The 23,410-nt window shown below is 40.2% G+C and overlaps 1 long non-coding RNA gene across 2 annotated transcripts in view; it reads left to right on the forward strand.

Annotated features, from left to right (window-relative positions):
• The first annotated feature begins 7,709 nt into the window (after positions 1–7,709).
• LOC103886812 overlaps positions 7,710–23,410 on the forward strand; it is a 31,557-nt gene continuing 15,856 nt past the window's right edge. For both annotated transcript variants that reach the window (XR_650636.4, XR_001905540.3), the window contains exon 1: positions 7,710–8,979. This is a non-coding gene — a long non-coding RNA (uncharacterized LOC103886812). The remainder of the gene's footprint in view (positions 8,980–23,410) is intronic.

Raw genomic sequence — 23,410 nt, forward strand, 5'->3', positions numbered from 1 at the left:
TTCTGCAAACAACCAGTACTTCTCTTGAAGGGGTCCACAAGGAGCACTTTTACAGATGGGTGAATTAGCAACTATGTTTTGTTTGGTAAAACAGAAACTAACAGGCAAACATCCTGATATTAACTCAGGAACATCTCCAGCCACAACATTTTCATTTGTTCTTACATATTCTTAGACCAGCTGAAGTAGATTTTTCCCTTACAAAGGAATTCAGAATGTATACTAAGGAAACCATTCCCTTCTGGGATCCAATCTAGTCCTTGTTTGGGAAATAAAACGTGGAACATATCCAGGTGGCTGAAAGAGAAGAAGAGACATCCTGACAATACTCATCAGGAGGCTCCCTGGATCCTTCCTTCTTCTAAGTCATTTTACCAGTCCTTGAAAATGTATTTTTCTACCAAATAAGGTTACTTATATTCACATTCTTTAAGCAGTCCTAGTCTTAGTGAGAGAAGACATACATATACCATCCAAAGCATGCACCGCGGAACAAGAGATCAGCGTGCTTCCCCTCAAAAGGCTATTCCCATGGGCCTTTCCCGTGTCCCCTCTTGTCACCACCACTCATCTCTCTATATTTCACAGTGAAGCCAATGGGAGTTCCACATTCTGCCTGGATTCTGTAAGGGTCTCATCATCCAAGGGCAAGAACAAATTGCTGGCAAACAGTCACACACATGTTTATAATCACTGACATTTGCACTGCTACAAAAAAAGAATGCATTCCTCCTACACATGTACATTGAAGATGGTTAGGAAAATCTGTTTTGAGTTAAGCTTCTTCTCTTTGATATGCATTTCCAATCACTAACCCAGTGCTGCTTTAATTTTGTTTGTAGGAAGCTGAACTGACACGAAGCAAAAGAAGTCCATTGTTTTGGACTGTGTTCCATACTTGGCTGTCCCAGAGGTTGATCTCACCACCATTCAGAGATCCAAGAAGAAGCCACTCGTTGGATTTAAGAAAACCCAGTAAGATGTTGCTACTATGTTATTTTTTTCTTTTGTATGTGTGTCTCTGCAGGTAGAGACTTAATTAGCCAATAAAACGTATTTTTGCATGACAATTGAAGTAAACTTTGTCTCAAATATGAGAAACTATGGCAGTCATACAGGAATTGTATGGCAAGCCTAAAGGACGGTCAACTTTAACAAATTTCCACAGGTAGGCCCAGATTTCCTATCTCTTTTCTAGTGTATCCTTCTTGCTCACAAGTACCTTACTCTTTTATTAACTCCTTCATTCAAGTCTCCAGCTCTTAATCAGCTCCTTCTCTCACCTTCCTCCCCTGAGCATCTCTTCTATCATATTTTCCCATCTAGACCACATATCTGCCACTGCTCCCCTCATAACCACCATCTCACTAGCCAGGGTTGACTTAGCTCTATGCACAAGATAGCTCTGACTAACTCCTTCCTATAAGCTGAGACTACCATCCATCAGCATATCTTGGACTTGGTTTTCTAATTTTGTTCTTCCACTTTCCTTTATTGCTCTTTTAATTCTGTTCCAGTGGTTTGTCTGGTGGATTGTTCTTTATTGTGACCAATACAGGATGGAGACATTAACACAGGAATTAATTTATTTGGTGTTTGCTCCCAGTTTGTCCCCAGATAATTTTTCGGTATGGAGACAGGTTGGCATTTTTAGGGCACTGCCATCTGGGCCTCTGCCATCCATAAACAAGGGATGGAGGGGTGGATGGAAAAAAGAAAAATGACTATACTGATTTCTGAAAATTACTGAGATTGAGAAAACCAAGGTCTCACATAGCGTAGTTGTGTTAGATCCCAACCCGGATAGTAAGTCTTCAGTATAGTTTCTCTGAAGTCATTTGGGTTTTAATAAGGTCAGAATAACCAGGACACTGAAGTTGGTACTACTGTCATCAATAAAGAATGGGCAGCATTTTTGGCTATCGTCATTAGCAGGAGGACAGATTGATGGTATTTTTGTCCTAAAAGCTAAGAACCTTCCTACTTCTCACTCAGAATCTTTTCCTTAATTATATTTGCCTGAACCGTTTTGTAGCTATTGGTCCCTATATTCTGTATTAGAAACTAAATAAATCTATTTCAGTCTCTTAACTAAGATTTATAATAATACAAATTTATTTCTTAGTAGTCTATGCTTTGGTTCAGAGTGTACTGTTAGGAAGAGGACCTATTTGGAGGGTTGTTCTCTACCCATCTTTTTGGGAAAGTAGTATGGAAGAATACTGAATCATTAATCAGAAAGGAGACACAATTTCTTTTTCTTCAACTTGATAACCCAATTCTCAACTGCAAGGCAAGAGAAAAAAGTAAGGCACATCTGCTCCATCCCCTGCTGTCTATCCCTACCCTCTATTCTATAGGTTGAGATAAGAGAGGCTAGAAATAAGATGTTGATCTTCAATTATATTTTTCATTCATTCATTCATTCATTCATTCACTTCCCATGGGAAAGATTGATGCCAAGCAGGTGAAACAAGGTGAAGAGGATGAATGGAAAAGAAAACATATAAAATATTTAGCTTCCCAAAGTAGGGGGTGAGGCACTGGTGGAGAAGAAACAGTGGGTGCTCAGCTTTGGACAGGTAAATGCCTGAAGCTAGTGTCTGCCTTGAGATAGTTTTGCTCTTTACCTCTCTAAGTACAAACAGCAGATGACTCAAGTTTGAGTAGAGAAGTGGGCAGAAGCGTTTGTTCTCTGCCTCCATATGTCCCCAGTGATTATCCGGCAAGCCTCCCCACAGGGAGACAATTGACTGAGTGGTACATCTTCCTTATATTCTCGCATTTCTAAAGATCCCAGTTTATTTATTTCTAGTAATTGGTTCTGTCATTGACTGAAAATCATGTATTATTAAAAAAAGTCTTTGTAGAAGACAGCCTATGCACTTCTTTGCTTTTGTGCTTTAGAAAGTAATGTGGTGTTTTCTAAAACATTACTGGTTCCACCCAAACACTTTTCCTTGGAGATACAATTAATTTAGGTTAGCACAACTGAACAAATATCCATTGACTATTCATCTGTAATATACAAGAGGACTTCAAAAAGTTCATGGAAAATGGAATTAAAAGATAGAGGCCAGGCATGGTGACTTATGCCTGTAATCCCAGCAGTTTGGGAGGCCGACGCAGGAGGATCACCTGAGGTCAGGAGTTCAAGACAAGCCTAATCAACATGGAGAAACCCCATCTCTACTAAAAAATACAAAATTAACTGGGCGTGGTGGCACATGCCTGTAATCCCAGCTCCTCAGAAGGCTGAGGCAGGAGAATAGCTTGAACTTGGGAGGTGGAGGTTGCAGTGAGCTGAGATTGTGCCATTGTACTCCAGCATTGGCAACAAGAGCGAAACTCCATCTCAAAAAAAAAAAAAAAAAGATAGAAATAAAAAATATACACTTGATTTCTCAACATAAGGTCTATGTAGTTTAAGACACTTACATAAGTGATTATGCCAGCCATTTTAGTCCATTCCTAAAAAACCGATAGGCCTGGGAATTTAACCATGTCAATAGTTAAAAATAGTCTTTTTTTATTTTTTATTTTTATTTTTATTATACTTTAAGTTCTAGGGTACATGTGCATAACGTGCAGGTTTGTTACATATGTACACTCGTGCCATGTTGGTGTGCTGCACCCATCAACTCGTCAGCACCCATCAACTCGTCATTTACATCAGGTATAACTCCCAATGCAATCCCTCCCCGCTCCCCCCTCCCCGTGACAGGCCCCGGTGTGTGATGTTCCCCTTCCCGAGTCCAAGTGATCTCATTGTTCAGTTCCCACCTATGAGTGAGAACATGCGGTGTTTGGTTTTCTGTTCTTGAGATAGTTTGCTGAGAATGATGGTTTCCAGCTGCATCCATGTCCCTACAAAGGACACAAACTCATCCTTTTTTATGGCTGCATAGTATTCCATGGTGTATATGTGCCACATTTTCTTAATCCAGTCTGTCACTGATGGACATTTGGGTTGATTCCAAGTCTCTGCTATTGTGAATAGTGCTGCAATAAACATACATGTGCATGTGTCTTTATAGCAGCATGATTTATAATCCTTTGGGTATATACCCAGTAATGGGATGACTGGGTCATATGGTACTTCCAATTCTAGATCCTTGAGGAATCGCCATACTGTTTTCCATAATGGTTGAACTAGTTTACAATCCCACCAACAGTGTAAAAGTGTTCCTATTTCTCCACATCCTCTCCAGCACCTGTTGTTTCCTGACTTTTTAATGATTGCCATTCTAACTGGTGTGAGATGGTATCTCATTGTGGTTTTGCTTTGCATTTCTCTGATGGCCAGTGATGATGAGCATTTTTTCATGTGTCTATTGGCTGTATAAATGTCCTCTTTTGAGAAATGTCTGTTCATATCCTTTGCCCACTTTTTGATGGGGTTGTTTGTTTTTTTCTTGTAAATTTGTTTGAGTTCCACAAGGCTACAGTAACCAAAACAGCATGGTACTGGTACCAAAACAGAGATATAGACCAATGGAACAGAACAGAGTCCTCAGAAATAATACCACACATCTACAGCCATCTGATCTTTGATAAACCTGAGAAAAACAAGAAATGGGGAAAGGATTCCCTATTTAATAAATGGTGCTGGGAAAATTGGCTAGCCATAAGTAGAAAGTTGAAACTGGATCCTTTCCTTACTCCTTATATGAAAATTAATTCAAGATGGATTAGAGACTTAAATGTTAGACCTAATACCATAAAAACCCTAGAAGAAAACCTAGGTAATACCATTCAGGACATAGGCATGGGCAAGGACTTCATGTCTAAAACACCAAAAGCAATGGCAACAAAAGCCAAAATTGACAAATGGGATCTAATTAAACTAAAGAGCTTCTGCACAGCAAAAGAAACTACCATCAGAGTGAACAGGCAACCTACAGAATGGGAGAAAATTTTTGCAATCTACTTATCAGACAAAGGGCTAATATCCAGAACCTACCAAAATAGTATTTTTTTACATTATTAAGTGAAGAAAAATAAGCACTCTTTAAAGACATTTTTAAGTTTAGGAAACAAAAAGAAGTCAGAAAGAGCCAGTCAGGACTGTAAGGCAGATGCCTAATCATTTCCCATTGAAATTCTCATAAAATTGCCCTTGTTTGATGAGAGGAATGAGCAGGAGCATGTCAACATGGAGAAGGATTCTCCATTGAAGCTTTTATGGGAATATGTCTGCTAAAGCATTGGCTGACTTTCTTAAAACACTTTCATGGTTAGCAGATGTTATCATTCTTTGGCCTTCCAGAAAGTCAACAAGCGAAATGCCTTGAGCATCCCCCAAAAAACTGTTGCTATGACCTCTTTGCTCTTGACCAATCCACTTTTGCTTTGACTGAACCACTGCTACTTCTTGGTAGCCATTGCTTGGATTGTGCTTTGTCTTCAGGATCATACTTCAAACATAGTAGAGCCATGTTTCATCTCCTGTGACAGTTGTTCAAAGAAATGCTTCAGGATCTTGATCCCACTTGTTTAAAACTTCCATTGAAAGCTCTGCTCTTGTCTGCAGCTGATCTGTCATGCAGTGGTTTTGCACCCACAGAGTGGAACGTTTGTTCAATTTTAATTTTCAGCCAGAATTGTGTAAGATGAATCACTTGAGATATCTGTGGTGTTGGCTATTGTTTCTGTTGCTGATCATCTGTCCTCTTCAGTTTGGATATAAACAAGATGAATTTTTTCTTTCAAATCGATATGAATGGTCTGTTGCTGGGCGTTTCATTTTCAACATCATCTTGTCCCTTCTTAAAACGAACCAGCTATTTGTATACTGCTGATTTCTTTGTGTCATTGTCCCCATAAACTTTTTCTAAAGCATCAGTGACTTCACCATTCTTCCACCCAAGCTTCACCATAAATTTGATGTTTGTTCTTCCTTCAAATTCAGCAGAATTCATGTTGCTCTGATAGGGATGCTTTTCAAACTGAGATCTTATTCTTCTTAGTGCCGCAAACTAGATCCTATTCATACATGTATAACAAGTTAGCACAAGTTTATTTCAGGGTAAACAAGTTTTCAAATCCATGCATAGTTTTTTCATAATATGCATTTCCATGAACTTTTTGAAAAACCTAAATGATATGTGTGTTGTTATAAGCAGTTAGCAAGAATTTTAACCTGCAAATAAATACATTGAGGAGTACATTTTCTATGCCAGAATAATTCTACTTCCTGTATTTAGGAAATAACACAGTAAAAAATGTACTTTGATATATTTTCTATCTATTTTGAATAAACAAAGAATTGTGATTTAAGTTCCATGTGTTTTTTCTGAGGAGCTGTAACATGTTCTGGCAAGTGACAGTCTATAAAACATCTACTTAGATTTCACCTTTGTCTTTGAAATAACAGCCTGACCATGTTTCCAATGAACATGTCTGCAGTCAGTGCCAATTTTCCTTTGTACTATGTATCTTTTAATAAAAAGATAAAATACTAACCTTTTTTTAAATCACAAAACACCTCTACAAGGAAGTGTACTAAAACATCTATGCAAAGGAATGGATGTGATATCTATGACTAAGAGCTATGTGCAGATCACTAAAAATCAAACTGGAGACAAAGCCAGAAAAATGCCCAAAGCCATTTGGAATTTTCTTTCATCTTAAGCTACTTGTTGCATTCCTGTATGTGGTGGAATTTCCACACAGTTGGTACCTTTCTATTCCCTGTTTCAGCAACAAAGTCCACATACAGGCACATCTTTACAGAACTGTTCAATTGTATGCATTTGCACACTCTTCCTCTTCAAACCCAAACAGTACAATCTCAACTTTTGCATAGCATCATTAAAATATTCTATAATTAAACCTATAATGATAGGTACATAAGAACAGGGAGTAAAAATCATAGATATGGCCAGACATTGTGGCTCACAGCTATAAACTCAGTACTTTGGGAGGCTGAGGTGGGAGGATTACTTGAGGCCAGGAGTTCAAGACCAGCATACACAACATAGTGAGATCCCACTTCCATAAATTTTTTAAAAAATTTTCCAGGCATGGTGACACGTGCCTATGGTCCCAGCTACTCAGGAGATTGAAGCAGGAGGATGGCTTGAACCCAGGAGGTTGAGGCTGCTGTGAGCCATAATTGTGCCACTGCATTCCAACCTGGGCAACATATTGATACTCTGTCTCTTAAAAAAAATCATAGGTACTTTCAAAAAAAATGTTAAATCAACTAAAAATGTATCATGTAACTTTTACGAAAACTAACCTAACTCCTTGCAGGCAAGATGGTTGCAAAGATTTTCAGAAGAAGTCTGATTATGGGTCACAAAAGAAGTGTGTCTCACACATAATCCTGTTCTGGGTGGTTAAGGAGGAAGAAAGTGTACTTCATCAGTGGAAGTAATAGAGAATGGAAAAATTATACGGTGGATGGTGCCGTGTGGCTTTGTGAACTACTTTGCTGCATTTTCCCTTGAGCGTGACAACATTTTTAATGTAACTGTGTCTTGCATCTTGCAGCACAAAACCCCTGAAAATGAATTTCTGATGGTTGAGAATGAGTCCCATGAGGAAATCAGGAAAATTTTAAAAAATATTATATGAATAGCTCTTACAATGCATCTTTAAAAAAATAAAATGTGTTTTGAAAGCAAGGTTTGTTTGGGCTTATCTCACCACAGGACTGTCTGGGTTTCTACCCCCAGTGGAAAAGCGACGCCGCTCTGGCTTCCCTCCTCCTTTTGTTCTGTGGCAATCATCCATCCAAGTCTGCAATGTGCCTACAGTTTCCAATCACACATTTCTTTCTTGCTGCCACTGTGGGGTTAAGGCATATGATAGCATTTGGAAGAAAATAAACATCCCTTGTAATAGGCCAATATAGCAAACCCTGGTGAGTGGGATCTATCAAAAGCAAACTTGGGTAATGATCAAGGGAGAAAATAAAGCCTTTATTCTTGGCTGCTGAGAGTGGTGACTTCCAGCTAGGCTGTTCTTTCATTTTATTGTTAGGGTGAGTTCAAGTACACCTAATGCCCTGAGGGAATCACACCGTTGAAAGACTCCATACTTGAAAGAAGAAGAAATTCTAAAGTTATAAACACATCTAACTTGGAACCATCAGGGTATTCCGTATTTTAGGGCATTTTCTTTTCAAGTTTTCCTTCAGTTCACATAAAAGCCCTACTTCTTTGTTTTTCTTTGCCAAAGGATGGGGCCCTGGACAAGAGTTCTGGAAAAGCCTATGAGGCCTTGGGAGCTTCCCCTCCTGGTGCTGGCAGCCGGCAGATGCCTGTGATGCTATCTATGCCTGTCAGTTTAATCTCACAGCGCTGCCTAACAGGCACGACATTGTCCTGGAGTGCTTTTACTGGAACTGTTTTAATGACTGTGAATAATATTTTGAAAGACCCAACACCTGATCTTCCATTAACAAACCTGGCTATTTTGCTTTTGAATGTCCAAAAAAGCCAATTATCCTGCAAATCTCTGATTCAAGTGTACCAGATTGAATTACAGAAGTGCGTATTTCAGGGAACTCCCCTTGCATTCCAAATCTGTCCAGTTGAGGTAGGGTTTTTTGATAGAAAAGATTTTCCTTTTTTTTTCAAACTGTGTCCCATTTCAGAATACTTACTTTACAATATCTCTCACCCTTGGTAACAGAGGGGAGGGGTTCATATGTTGACATCCAACCTCCTGAGAGGTGGTGAGAGACAAAATCTCCCCAGCCTCCTTAGCCAACTGTAATGATGAAAGACATACAACAAAATGATGTCTTGTTTAATGTGGGATTTTATGTACCACTGGAACATAGGCAACATCTAATGTGAAATGGCTTCTGCTTCAAACAGAGGGCCAATATTTTGCCCTCTGTTTACTATGTTGCCCAGGGTTACCACAACCTTGCTAAAGTTCCAAGCACAGTGGTTATCAGCAGAGATGGATGCCATTGTAAGGAGCCTGGAAATCCCAGGTGTAGGTACTGAATAAACAAGAAAGGTATTGTAATAATCTCAGTTGTGAGGATGAGGGAAAGAAACAACCACTGAAGAATTTTGATAAGGGATTTTTCTAGCTTTCAAACCTTTCTCAGGAATATTTCAGCAGGGTGGGACTTAGGGCCACTTATTCGGCTTCATGATTGGCCATTTTCTGTCCATTCCTGCACCTTTTCTCCTCCTTCTCCTGTGGGTAGTTCTCTCCAGTTGCCTCTTCTTTTTACATATCCAGGACATGCTGATAACATTAATGCTTCTACAAAGATATAGGTTTTAACAGGGAAAGGAGGTGGGGTCTGGCATGTGGTAGATAATCAATGTTGGTTGGCTAAATAAAAGCCAAACTTCATCTCCATTGACTTTATTACTACTTAAACTGAACATTTAAAAAAAGAATTAGTCTTGGACGTGATGCAACATTATGTCTAAATCAAACTTTTTCATTACCTTGGGTTTTACAACCTTCTTATCCTTCTGGTTAAGTGAGAGCAGGCAACTCCATCTGGCATGTAAAGAACCGGAAAAAAATTCTATGGATTTTTGTTTATTTATCCTCGTACATGTTGTAGCTACTGGTAGAATATTTGGATTTTTGCCAGTTAGAAGAGTAGATTTTACTTTACATTTATTTTTTATGAACAAGATTGAGCATCTTGTTACATGTTTAAGTGTCATTTGTATTTCTTTTTAAAATAATTTCTTACTGTTACCTCTTGCCCATTTTTTTCTATCAGGTTGTTGGTCTTTTTCTTCTCCACTTTTAGAAGCCTTTGTAAATCAAGGATATTAGCTCTTTGTGTTTGTTACATATGGCAAATACACTTCTCTAGATTGTCATTTGTTTTGTACTTTGCTACTGTAAATGTGTTTTAATTTCATAGTGCTAAATTTATCACTATTTCTCCTTGTTGCCTCTGTTTTGAATCATGATTAGGAATACTTGTGCGTTTTCAGGTAATGAAGAAATTCATCTCTGTTTTCTTCTCATATTTGTGTGGTTTTATTTTTTACATTTCAGTCTCTAAACTATTTTGAATTTCCCTGGTGTCTATTATAAGAAATATATCCTATTTTATCACTTTTCATATTGCTATTGAGTGATCCCAATATTATTTGTTAAGAAGGCCATCCTTTCCGCACTGATTTGAAATTCTGCTTTTTTTTTCATGTATTAAATTTCCACATACTACCATGTCTATTTCTGGATTTTCTGTTTTATGACAATAGTCTGTCTGTGAACCAATATTATGCTATTTTTAATTATATAGACTTTATCATTTATACAGTAACAATAATTTGTAATGTCATTTTATACACAGTACGAAAAGTTTGCCCCCCACAACCAACCCACCATGCTCCTTTCCCAGGGCTTTTGTAGTTATTATTGCTTGTTTGTTCTTCCAAATAAACTTTGTTACCACTTTCTCTAGGTCTAGAGATAAAAGACTGTTGATATTATACTGAGATGGCATTAAGTTTGTTAATCAACTTAGGGATGATTTACATCTTTACAGCAATGAGTTTTTTTTTTTTTTTTTTTAAATTTATTTATTATTATTATACTTTAAGTTGTAGGGTACATGTGCATAACGTGCAGGTTTGTTACATATGTATACTTGTGCCATGTTGGTCTGCTGCACCCATCAACTCGTCATTTACATCAGGTATAACTCCCAATGCAATCCCTCCCCCCTTCCCCCTCCCCATGATAGGCCCCGGTGTGTGATGTTCCCCTTCCTGAGTCCAAGTGATCTCATTGTTCAGTTCCCACCTATGAGTGAGAACATGCAGTGTTTGGTTTTCTGTTCTTGTGATAGTTTGCTAAGAATGATGGTTTCCAGCTGCATCCATGTCCCTACAAAGGACGCAAACTCATCCTTTTTTATGGCTGCATAGTATTCCATGGTGTATATGTGCCACATTTTCTTAATCCAATCTGTCACTGATGGACATTTGGGTTGATTCCAAGTCTTTGCTATTGTGAATAGTGCTGCAATAAACATATGTGTGCATGTGTCTTTATAGCAGCATAATTTATAATCCTTTGGGTATATCCCCAGTAATGGGATGGCTGGGTCATATGGTACATCTAGTTCTAGATCCTTGAGGAATCGCCATACTGTTTTCCATAATGGTTGAACTAGTTTACAGTCCCACCAACAGTGTAAAAGTGTTCCTATTTCTCCACATCCTCTCCAGCACCTGTTGTTTCCTGACTTTTTAATGATCGCCATTCTAACTGGTGTGAGATGGTATCTCATTGTGGTTTTGATTTGCATTTCTCTGATGGCCAGTGATGATGAGCATTTTTTCATGTGTTTGTTGGCTGTATGAATGTCTTCTTTTGAGAAATGTCTATTCATATCCTTTGCCCACTTTTTGATGGGGTTGTTTGTTTTTTTCTTGTAAATTTGTTGGAGTTCTTTGTAGGTTCTGGATATTAGCCCTTTGTCAGATGAGTAGATTGCAAAAATTTTCTCCCATTCTGTAGGTTGCCTGTTCACTCTGATGGTAGTTTCTTTTGCTGTGCAGAAGCTCTTTAGTTTAATGAGATCCCATTTGTCAATTTTGGCTTTTGCTGCCGTTGCTTTTGGTGTTTTAGACATGAAGTCTTTGCCCATGCCTATGTCCTGAATGGTACTACCTAGGTTTTCCTCTAGGATTTTTATGGTATTAGGTCTAACATTTAAGTCTCTAATCCATCTTGAATTAATTTTCGTATAAGGAGTAAGGAAAGGATCCAGTGTCAGCTTTCTACTTATGGCTAGCCAATTTTCCCAGCACCATTTATTAAATAGGGAATCCTTTCCCCATTTCTTGTTTTTCTCAGGTTTGTCAAAGATCAGATGGCTGTAGATGTGTGGTATTATTTCTGAGGACTCTGTTCTGTTCCATTGGTCTATATCTCTGTTTTGGTACCAGTACCATGCTGTTTTGGTTACTGTAGCCTTGTAGTATAGTTTGAAGTCAGGTAGCGTGATGCCTCCAGCTTTGTTCTTTTGACTTAGGATTGTCTTGGAGATGCGGGCTCTTTTTTGGTTCCATATGAACTTTAAAGCAGTTTTTTCCAATTCTGTGAAGAAACTCATTGGTAGCTTGATGGGGATGGCATTGAATCTATAAATAACCTTGGGCAGTATGGCCATTTTCACGATATTGATTCTTCCTATCCATGAGCATGGTATGTTCTTCCATTTGTTTGTGTCCTCTTTTATTTCACTGAGCAGTGGTTTGTAGTTCTCCTTGAAGAGGTCCTTTACATCCCTTGTAAGTTGGATTCCTAGGTATTTTATTCTCTTTGAAGCAATTGTGAATGGAAGTTCATTCCTGATTTGGCTCTCTGTTTGTCTGTTACTGGTGTATAAGAATGCTTGTGATTTTTGCACATTAATTTTGTATCCTGAGACTTTACAGCAATGAGTTTTTTTTGCCAAGGTATACTGCTTGTCTTTCCGTTTTCCACTAAGTAAGCTCTGTAGTTTTTAGGAGTGTTTTATTATTTTCCTCTTATAGGCTTTATATACTTTTTTTTTTTTTTTTTTTGAGACGAATTCTCGCTCTGTCGCTCAGGCTGGAGTGCAGTGGCGTGATCTTGGCTCACAGAAAAGCTCTGCCCCCCAGGTTCATGCCATTCTCCTGCCTCAGCCTCTCAAGTAGCTGGGACTACAGGCGCCCGCCACCGTGCCACTATTTTTTTGTATTTTTAGTAGAGACGGGGTTTCACCATGTTATCCTGGATGATCTCGATATCCTGACCTCGTGATCCGCCCACCTCAGCCTCCCAAAGTGCTGGGATTACAGGTGTGAGCCACCATGCCTGACCGGCTTTATGTATTTCTTAATCTTAATGTTAAAGTTATGCCCAATGTTTTCTTTTCTAAGTGTAAATAGAATCTTTCCCATTATATTTTAATTTCCCATTAGTTTTCAATTTATTTTTGTTTTACATGTGAGAGCTATTTTTGAAAGTATACATTTAAACTACTATAATAAGTTATCTTATTGTTAATAATGATTTTCCACTAATTTATTTTTTAGGGGGACATTACAGATGTATAATTTTATCACATGCAAATACCTCTTTTTAATTCTTAGACTAGTAAGAATTACTTCTTACTAGTAATTGCTTCTCTTGTCTTATTACATTGGCCAAAATCATCAACATGATATTAAATAGTAGCTCTAGTGCATTTTAGAAAGCTATTCACAAAGAGTAAAGTTGATTGTTTCAGGAAGCTTTTCCTCTTTTTCTCGCGTTTCCCTCTTCCTTCCTAGAAAGTGAAAGGAGCTAGGCACATTCCTCAGCCCCCTGGCTCGAAACTCCCTGAGCCCAGTACAAACACCACCTAGAAAGTCTCCGATAAGGAGACAGCCGTTCAAGGTTTTACTGAAAGCGTGGGAACCAAAAGAATTTCTTTGTTCCCCTGCAACTTTCGGGCTATAAAAAGCAAACGCTCGCATTGATTGGGGCCCTCTTGTATACTGTGTAAAGGAGGGACCAGGTTTGAACTTGTAGTAAAGATCCTTGCCGCTTGGCTTTGACTCTGGACTCTGGTGATCTTCTTTAAAGAACAAACAGTCTAGGCATAACAAAAGAAAGAATATGACAATGAGATGCAGAGTAGAGTTCCCAACATTAAGCATAAGATAGACAAAGGGAGTCTAGGAATCTGGATAATAATGTGTTGTTTAGCTGCCAACATTTGGATGCTTCATTTATGTAGATGCTTCCAAGGTAATTGCTCAATTAATTATCAAGACTCTACATGTTCACAGAGATATTTGACCTGAGTTATTTCCTTTGCCAGCATAAATAATGAAGGATGAGTAAAAGACTTAACTTGGATAAGAAAACTTTCTCATACATTCTGCTTAAGCCAGAAAGCCATTTCCTTGAAGTTTCTTAGCATTCTAGGGTTTATATGGTGCCAGGTTGAATGCTAAGTGTTTTATCTCATTGGTTCCACACAACACACCAAATTGAGGACTGGAGGTGTTATGTAACTGGCTCAAAGTTATAAAACTCATAAGAGGCAGAGGAAATTGAAACCGAGGATTGTTGAACTCTAGACTGCCTCCCATGTAGCCCAAGTACTCCAAACTGGGCGCCCTGGTTTGGATATGAACATGCACTGCCAGTGAGGATCTTTGAATAAGGCCTTCTGGGGTATGTAGGTTTCATGGCTGCTCCTGAAGAAATTACTGATTATCTCTAAGTGATCACTGGCATTGGCATTATTAAATGTCCAATCACATTTAAGAAGCTGTGTGGCTATGTGGCTTTGTCACATCTGTTGACCACAGAAAATGACTCAGTCTATTATCCTGACAAATTGCATTTCAATCCCTTGAGAAAGATACTCAAATTGGAAAATCATCTGCACTTTTTCTTCCCTGCTACATCTCTGGCTTTACTGCAATCATTTCTTAAAACTTCCAACAGAACAGCAACAACTCTCACAATTGGCATGTTTTAAAGCTTCTCTTTCTGCTTCTATCTGAATTATTTAGGAAAGCTTTAGAAAATGAAAAAACTAAGACTCAAGAGCAAGCTTCTGTCTCTTTTAGAGGATGAGCTTCACATGGCTATTTTATTATTTTCCATATTAGAAGCAAAGTTTTAAAAACTATTCTTTATGCTTTTATGAAACTGTTATGTGATTTTTAAAAGTATTATGCATAAAGACAATATAAAAATTAAAAGGAAATCCTTTTTTTTTTCATTAGTAAGTATTCAGTAATGTGTCAAATCTTGATATACCTAATTTGTCTTCTTTCAACTTTACTTTTGGATTTCCTGATTCCAGTTTTTCAGAAGTTGACAGACATCATGTTATTGTCACTAATTCCTCCCACTCAGCTCTCAGAGGTTCATTGTTCTGAGGGAGAAATTATCATCTTCCCTTTTCCCTCCACTGGCTCAGTTTAAGAAAGTGAGGCAGATTATGGGTCTTCTGTTTTGTGCTTCAGCACAGGCTGGCATTTGATTCTGTAGTATCCCAAGACCTTTTCTAGAAAGTTCCAACTCTTCATCTTCTTCTCCTGCTCTTCAGTCTTCAGAGCCTCTTTGTGGTTCAAGGGGTGTGGGTAAAAGGGAGAGTTTGCTGGACACCACTGGGAGGAAGCCCATGAGCTGACCCTTAGGTACTGGGGAATACCTGTTCTAAGACAGTTAAGTGAGACTTTTCAAAACTGATGGATAGGATCTGGCTTCATCCGCAGAGAAGACCAGCAGAACCACTTGGATATTGGGACATTAGGCATACTCATCTAGAGCTCCTCCAACCCCCTTTTTTGAGTTCAGGGCATAACTTCTTCCATGGACCATTCAGTCAGTGACATTTTCATGGCTAGTTTGGTGTAGCTAGTTTGTGGGTTCTCTAACACTGATTGCTCAGCCCACTTCTGATAATTGTGGCCTGAGAAAAATTTAAGAATTTAAAGGAGTAATGTTGGCATTTCTGAAAACCTTTTGTTTCTAGTGGTCTAAGCCTGGAATTAAAGCCTAGGAGCCTAGTGGCATCTGTGTACAAGAATCAGCTTTGCAAGCCGAATGTCTCCAGCTGTTGTGGAGCCTCATGCTCCTACAACTTAGTGGAGCATCTTTTAAGTAAAAAAAAATACAAACATTTCTCTTTCTTTCTTTCTTTCTCTTTCTTTCCCTTCCTCCCTCCCTCCCTCCCGCTCGCTCGCGTGCTTGCTTGCTCTTTCTTTCTTTCTTTCTTTCTTTCTTTCTTTCTTTCTTTCTTTCTTTCTTTCTTTCTTTCTTTCCTTCTTTCTTTCTTTCTTTCTTCTCTTTCTCTTTCTTTTCTTCTCTCTTTCTTTTTTAAACAGCATCTCAGTCTGTCACCGAGGCTGGAGTGCAGTGGTACAATCATAGCTCTCAGCCTTGAACTCCTGGGCACAAGTAATCCTCCCATCTCAGCTTCCCAAAGTGCTGAGATTACAGGCATAAACCACCATGCCTGACCATTTTTCCTTATTTTATGAAATATAGAATCATGTGAACAAATTGCTAAGATCTTGGAAGGAGTCTTGAAGGTTAAGCATGGTTAGCTTCCAGTCAAATCTGCCTCATCTCTGAGCAGCTCAATTGACTCTCTTCCCCTGTGGACTTCTGTGGCCTTGTGACTGTCCTAGCAACTCATCTTAACTTTCCTGTCACACCATTGTTTCTTCATTCATAACTATTTCTCAGTTATACACACTTATTTTGATGTGTATTTCTCTGTAGCCCACCCTCTCTCTACCTAACAAGAGTGATCTGACAAATTATTTTCTGGAACAGCTCAATTTCTGTTGTCCTGATAGTTATTAATAGAACCCCTTTTCACTATCAGAACTGCTATAGTTTAGATGATAAGGTTTGTCACTTATTTATTGCTTTTAGTGACTTTATTAATACACTGTCATTGCTCATATGAAATTGTCTAGTTTCTGGACATATTTATATTTCTTCCTAACTTAGTTTTGGCTCTCCACTGTCCTTCCCAGGTTTAGTTAATATCTGAGTTGGAATCAGTCAGGATCCTGGGATTGGATGGATGTTTTATGAATGATTGATGTTTGCAGCAATTTTAGCAAAGTATTCAGCCTTATTTGTGAAGCCATCAGTACAGAACAAATGTTCATGACATCGCAGTTATCCCATCTCAAGTAACCAAACACTACCCTGAACCCCCAAATTGCTCCTCCTCATAATCCATCCCATGTAATATCACATAAACTTGTCTAAGCCAGACACTTCCACTCACTGTAACAGAAGATGAAGTTCAGAAAGAGATATTTTGCTTGGCGCTATGGTTCATGCCTGTAATCTCAGCACTGTGCGAGGCCAAGGCTGGTGGATTGCTTGCGCTCTGGAGTTCAAGACCAGACTGGGCAACATGGCAAAACCCATGTCTCTACTAGTCTCTACTAAAAATACAAAAAAATTATCTAGGTGTGGTGAAGCCCACCTGTAGTCCCAGCTACTTAGAAGGCTCAGGTGGGAGGATTGATTGAGCCTGGGAAGTCGGGGCTGCAGTGAGCTGAGATAGTGCCACTGAAGTCCAGCCTGGGCAACAGAGTGAGACCCTGTCTCAAAAAACAAAAACAAAAAACAGAAAGAAAATTCTAAATGACATATTTTTTTTGGAAATGAGTGTTCATGGTCTATTTATATGACATGTACCTTGACAAAATAGTTTTTATAAATATGGTGTTAGGTTTGTTAGGTGTGTGATGGAACAAGCAGTAAAGAGATCATAAAAGTTTCATGAAACTGCTTGTGCTCAGCAAGCTTGTTTCATGTGTGACTCTTGTATAGAGCAAATAAGAAGTGGCTGAGATCCTCAGGCTCCCTAGACAAGGGGAAATAGATGTTGATGGTTGAAGTCAGTCCTTGGAGTCAGATCTGGGTTTGAATCTGTTCTCTGCTTCTTATAAACTGACTGGGCTTGAGTTACTTAACGTCTCTGAGCCTTGGTTTTCTCATCTGTGAAACTGGCATAATGATGCCACCTGTCTCACAGGTTTATTTTAAAAATTAAATGAGACACTATTTGTGTGCACTAAGCATGCTGCTAAGGCCTAACTGTCAGCATCATCCTCATCATCTGTGTGACTCTGTTGTAGTCTATTGACATTTTTGGCATCATTTTGAAAGAGGTAGAATTGTTGTTGTGGGAAAGCATTGAGGGTAAACCTTAGAAATAGCACTTGTTAGCAGGAAAATGTGGAACCCAGAAGCAGGAATCCAGGTTCTCTTCCTGATTGGCTTTGCAACCACAGGCAGGTTGCTTCTCTGTGTTTTAGGTTTCTCAGTTACCAGTGGCAGGTGCGGGTGTGAGGAACACCAATGCCCTCACAGGTCACGTGAACCAAATGAAATCATACGTATTAAATTATTTTTTTTTAAATACAAAGTACTACGTTTACGTATTATAGGTTTGTGGTTATAAAGATTAAAGACCAGGCCAGGTGTTGTGGCTCATGCCTGTAATCCCAGAACTTTGGGAGGCCAAGGTGGGTGGATCACCTGAGGTCAAGAATTTGAGACAGCCTGACCAATATGGTGAAACCCCATCTCAACTAAAAATACAAAAATTAGCCTGGTGTGGTGGCTGACATCTGTAATCCTAGCTACTCGGGAGGCTGAGACAGGAGAATTGCTTGAACCCAGGAGGCAGAGGTTGTGGTAAACTGAGATCACGCCGCTGCACTCCAGCCTGGCCCACAAAAAGATTAAAGGCCAGACAAGCTTTGGTGAGGATATGTACCTGCTGGGGCTTTATTGGTGAGGCGACTTAAACATCATTACTCACATCTGGTTGTGTTCCACTTGTGTCTAATTCTGGCTGACTTGGCCATATCATTATAAAAGACCAATGCATCAAAGGAGAACACTTAATTAATTTATTTTTTTATAGAGCTAGGGTCTTGCCATGTTGCCCAGACTGGTCTCAAACTCCTGGCCTCAAGCAGTCCTCCCATCTCAGCTTGCTGAGTAGGTGGGATTACAGGTGCAAGCCACAGTGCCTGGCCATGAACATTTATTTTAAAAGCACCTTATGCTTACTTGACCTTTCAGTGCTTCCAGTGTTGGGGTCATGGGACTGGGCTCCAGCCCGTCTACCCCCGTCTAGATGTAGGACTTTGGGGAGGTCAGCTGACTTCTGTAGACACCTGTCCTCATTTCTTCATTGGGGAGCTGAGAATAGATCTTTCAAAGCAATTCACAGACCGCCTGCCTCCCGTGACTACTATAGTCTGAGCAGCCACTCTCTCTTGCCTGGAGTATTGCAAGTTGCAAGTCCTAACTGATTTGTGTAATTTGCTGCTTTGCCAACCACTTCCTCCATGTCTGTTCTCACATCACAGATCAAATTTTTCCAATGGACACCTTCAGTGTCTTCCTCTGCTCTTGGAATAAAAGACAAGCCCCTTCCCCTTCCCTAGGCCTCCAAACCTGTCCTAGTCTGGGTGTCCTGCCTCTTCAGACCCTCTTCCCACCTCACCTCACCTGGGCACTCCCCAACTTCTAGCTCCACTAACTTCTTTCTGCCTCAGTGCTATTACTGCCCCTTTGTCTGGTCAGCCCCTACTCACCCTCCCAGCTCAAGTGCAATTTCCTCACAAAAGCCTCCTGAGGCCTCCCTGGTCTGAGCAGGCCCCCATTCCTGACTCTTCCAGGGCAGGACCTTTCCTTCCTAGCTCATGTCAGCATCGCAATTTTTTTTTTTTTTTTTTTTTTTTTTTTTTTTTTTGAGACGGAGTCTCGCTCTGCCGCCCAGGCTGGAGTGCAGTGGCCGGATCTCAGCTCACTGCAAGCTCCGCCTCCCGGGTTCACGCCATTCTCCGGCCTCAGCCTCCCGAGTAGCTGGGACTACAGGCGCTGCCACCTCGCCCGGCTATTTTTTGTATTTCTTAGTAGAGACGGGGTTTCACCGGGTTAGCCAGGATGGTCTCGATCTCCTGACCTCGTGATCCGCCCATCTCGGCCTCCCAAAGTGCTGGGATTACAGGTTTGAGCCACCGCGCCCGGCCAGCATCGCAGTTTTATATTCGCTCATATGCTCATTCGCTTCCTCCTTGCCTCTCGTGCTGAACATCGCTACTTGAGGACAGAAATCAGGTTTATCTTCATTCACTATGGATCCTCAGGTACCTGGCATGTAGGAGGTGCTGGATAAATATTTTTTGAGTGCATACCAAGATGAATGAAATAAACATGAACTATAAGGTAATTTTAAACATTTCACATATTGTGATTCTATGCTCTTTTATCCACCAACTCAGGGCTGTTCAGTGTGATTCTTACGTGGGACGTCCCAATAAAGCTCTATTATTTCAGGCCGGGCGCGGTGGCTCACGCCTGTAATCCCAGCACTTTGGGAGGCCAAGGTGGATGGATCACAAGGTCAGGAGATCGAGACCATCCTGGCTAACACGGTGAAACCCTATCTCTACTAAAAATACAAAAAATTAGCTGGGTGTGGTGGCGGGCACCTGTAGTCCCAGCTACTCGGCAGGCTGAGGCAGGAGAACGGCGTGAACCCTAGGGGCGGAACTTGCAGTGAGCTGAGATTGCACCACTGCACTCCAGCCCGGGCAACAAAGCGAGACTCCATCTCAGAAAAAAAAAAAAAAAAGCTCTATTATTTCTAGACATCTAACTTCTCAGAGTCCAATACTAGGGATTTAGTAAATTAAGTGGACACAAGTGTTCTGGAATTCTTTCAAGGATGTGAATTATGAGCCAATAAGGCAAGAGAATCAGAATTCCAGAAGAACCCAGTGGGACTGATGATGACCAAGCCTTCTCCATGGACTTTCTTTGGCCAAATTTGCCCAAATTTCCTGCCAGAACAGTGCTGAAGTTAGGACCACACAGAGAGCCCGGCTGTTAGTCAGCACTTGGGTTGTTGGTGCCTGCAATGCCCAGTCATCTTTATCCAGTCTAGGCCATGTTGACCCTCTCTTGCTCCTTCACTCTTCTGGGCAGGCGCTGTGATTCACCCTTGAAAAGTCATGCAACCCTCTGGTGTGCACAAGCCCCAGTCCACTTATTAAGTTTGTGAATTCCAGGGGCAGTGGCTTGCCTGGTGGATGCCCCTCTCCCCATCTTTCCTGGGCTTTGGCACTCATTCTTTCCCAGGAGACCTGTCTTTCAAGTCCCCAGAGTGACTCAGGGTGACTTCATGCTGGATTTCATTTTCAGGTATTCAGTTCAAATACGTTCTTTTAAAAGCTCTACTTTTCATTGACGGTAAGAAAACTGCCCTGGTTTGTAAGTCTGACACAGGGCCCGGAAACTTCAAGTTTTAAAAGGATCACAGGTGATTTTGATACAGATACTCATGGACAAAGCTTTACACTATTCTAGAAGCAGCAGTACCCGCAGCCTAGGCATTCATGTTTCCTTTGAGCCAGCCTCAGGGATGAGTGAGTGTGGTGGAGGGAGCTAATGGGTGATAAATTGGTGGAATAGGTCCCTAGCCAAGGGCAAACCCAATTTTTTTTTTTTTCTGATTTCCAGAGACAGTTCAGCTTCACTTGTTTGTCATATAACACTGTCTCTACCCTGCCTGCTGGTTGGAGCACAGTTGAGCATGTGAGGGTGTGCGGAGCTCCGATTATGGGCACTGGAATTGATGGGGACACATCAGCCTTCACGGACAGCCAGGGCGGGTGAGAGCAGGCCAGACAGCGCCCACGGTCACACAAGTGTAGCAAGAGAACAGTCAGCTTGTTAGGGAAGCAGTGAGTGAAGTGTTATGAGATATTTATGTCTAGGAAGAGTGTGCTGGTTACCAAATGAATCCAGGCATTCTTAAATGTTTTTCTCACTATACCATTATACTTGCTTATTATAGGGAATTAAGAAATATTTTAAAATAGGAAGAGTAATATAAAATTCCTCTGTAAACCAACTACTTAGAAATAACTAGCAAAATTTTATGTATATTCTTCCAGTATGAAATATATATTAAATACATATTATTACAAATATCTGTTATATTATTTATATATAAACATAGATTAATTACATATTTATATGCTAAAATATGTTATGTATTTAATATTGACAATACACAAAATATCACTACTTACATATACATGTGCACATTTATATATAGACAGAAACACACATAAATTTTGTTTTAAACTTAAAATAATAAAGTTTATATTTTGCTTTTTTTCACCTGCCATTACATTGTGATGTTTTCCCCATGAGATTCAATAGTCTTCAAATACATGTCTTTTCTTTTTGTGGGGGTGATGGAGTCTCACTCTGTCACCCAGGCTGGAGTGCAGTGGCGTGATCTGGCTCACTGCAAGCTCTGTCTCCTGGGTTCGTGCCATTCTCCTGCCTCAGCCTCCCGAGTAGCTGGGACTATAGGCATCCACCACCGTGCCTGGTTAATTTTTTTTTTTTTTAAATATTTTTAGTAGAAACGGGGTTTCACCGCGTTAGCCAGGATGGTCTTGATCTCCTGACCTCATGATCCGCCCCCCTCGGCCTTCCAAAGTGCTAGGATTATAGGCATGAGCCATCGTGCCCGGCCAAATACATGCTTTTTAATAGCTGTATGATATATGATGTCATGATCAAAATGAATTATTACTTGGTTTTAGCCATTTGTATTGTTTCTAAATATTCATTATTATAAAAAATGCTTCAATGAGTGATCTTGAACTTAGATTTTAGTCTATTTCTTTGATAATATTAAATTGCCATTCCTTTAATAAGTCAAAAACAGGGATGATTGTGTCCTAATTTAGTGTCTTGCTGAAACTGAGTCAAGAAACATTTCCAAAGTGAACTAGTGGAATTGCTTTCCAAATATCTGATGTCAGAGGAAGGAAAGGAGGCTGGGAGAGCCCCTTCCCACTGCACTATCCCCTCCCATCACAGACAAAAGACTCTCCTCTCTCTGTCTACTGTGCATCTGCACAACCAGTGGAGCCCTGGTTAGTTCTGGCATTTGTGGGCAGGGAAAGCACTGTAACTACTTTAGCAGCTATTTCACTAAACGTTGTCTGTGTGGCATTCATGTATCTCAGAGGGTGTAGCCTGGCTCACAGAGTATCTGATTCCATGTAGCACAGCTTTGCTATGCTGGAGCCAGGGTGGAGAATTGTACCACAGTGTTAAGAAGACAGCCCACAGAACCTTGGCAGGCAGAACATCATGCTTTGAAAAAGTTAAAGATTGATGATAATTAGTTAATGAGATGTCAGGCTCACTAAAGAGAGGAAATCATTAATTAGTACTTAATCTGTTTTTAGATATACTAGACTAGAGTCTTACAATTTCCAGCATCATCAGCTTTAAACCATGACATGAATGCAAAGTGTAATTTCTACCACCAGACTTTTTGTAATTATGTTATTAAAATATGCTTTGGTACACTGAAACAAACATTAGTTTTAGTTCAATTTTAATTGTGGGGAATGAGAATTTGGAGCATTGACTTAGAGTTTATAAGGAAAGGGAAATTTCAAAGTGATGTGTTTAGATTCACTCTCTTTCATCCACTGTAGAGGGGCTAGTTGCCCAAGCATTGCCCCTTGGCAGCTTCTCACAGGGAGGTGCTGTCATGCCTGCCTCTGAAGGCTCATTTGGAGGAGATCCTTGAGATGGTCTGGGATCCACCCCATGCTCACCCCAGTTCTGTACTTTCCTTCTGCCTTCATTCCTGAGGCCATTCCTGCCTTCTCTCGGTCAGCTCTGCCCTTCTCCTGTGTCGCTGGGGTATCCCATGATCCACACACACAGCCCTGGCGAGGACCCACCCCCACTTGCACTGTGCTCTTGGGTTGTGGGGGTCACCATCAGGTGCTTCTGTCTGCTTGGGGCTGGCCCCCAACTCTGCTCACTTCCTGTGTAAGCTTGAGTTAGATAGACTAAGATTCTCTAAGCCTCCATTTCTTCATCTACAAAATGA

Source organism: Papio anubis, chromosome 8, assembly GCF_008728515.1.
Source record: "Papio anubis isolate 15944 chromosome 8, Panubis1.0, whole genome shotgun sequence".
NCBI lineage: Eukaryota > Metazoa > Chordata > Mammalia > Primates > Cercopithecidae > Papio > Papio anubis.